Here is a 544-nt window from a genome sequence, read left to right as displayed (position 1 = left end):
CCGCCGCCCCTCCGTCGGCGAGCGCCCCTCCGTCGGCCAGCGCCCCTCCGTCGGCGAGCAACCCCACCGCCCGGCGCCCCTGGGCCCTGCCGGCGTGCCACAGGCCTCCCACCGCTGCCGCAGGTGAGCCCCACCCCTCTTCTCCTTTTTTTTTCTTCTGTTTTTTTTCTGTTTTTAGTTTAGATTACTTTTAGTTTAGTTTTAGATTTAGTTTAGTTTAGATTACTTTTAGTTTGGTTTTATATTTAGTTTAGTTTAGATTACTTTTAGTTTGGTCTTAGGTTTAGTTTAGTTTTAGGTTTATGTTTAGTAATGAAAAAAACTAAGAATAATTAGAAGAAGAGGAGGAGAAGAAGAATAGCTAGGTTTAGGTGTAGTTTTTTCCTGTTTTGTTTTAGGTTACTTAGTGCTAGGTTTAAGAAGAGGAAAAAGGAGAAGAAGAAGAAGAAGAAGAAGAGGAGGAGGAGGAGGAGAAGAAAGAAGAAGAAAAAGAAGAAGAAGAAGAAGAAAGAGGAGAGGAGGAGGAGAAAGCTAGAGGAGAGGA

Source organism: Triticum aestivum, chromosome 4D (genome assembly GCF_018294505.1).
Source record: "Triticum aestivum cultivar Chinese Spring chromosome 4D, IWGSC CS RefSeq v2.1, whole genome shotgun sequence".
Classification (NCBI taxonomy): domain Eukaryota; kingdom Viridiplantae; phylum Streptophyta; class Magnoliopsida; order Poales; family Poaceae; genus Triticum; species Triticum aestivum.
This window is presented reverse-complemented; position numbering follows the sequence as displayed.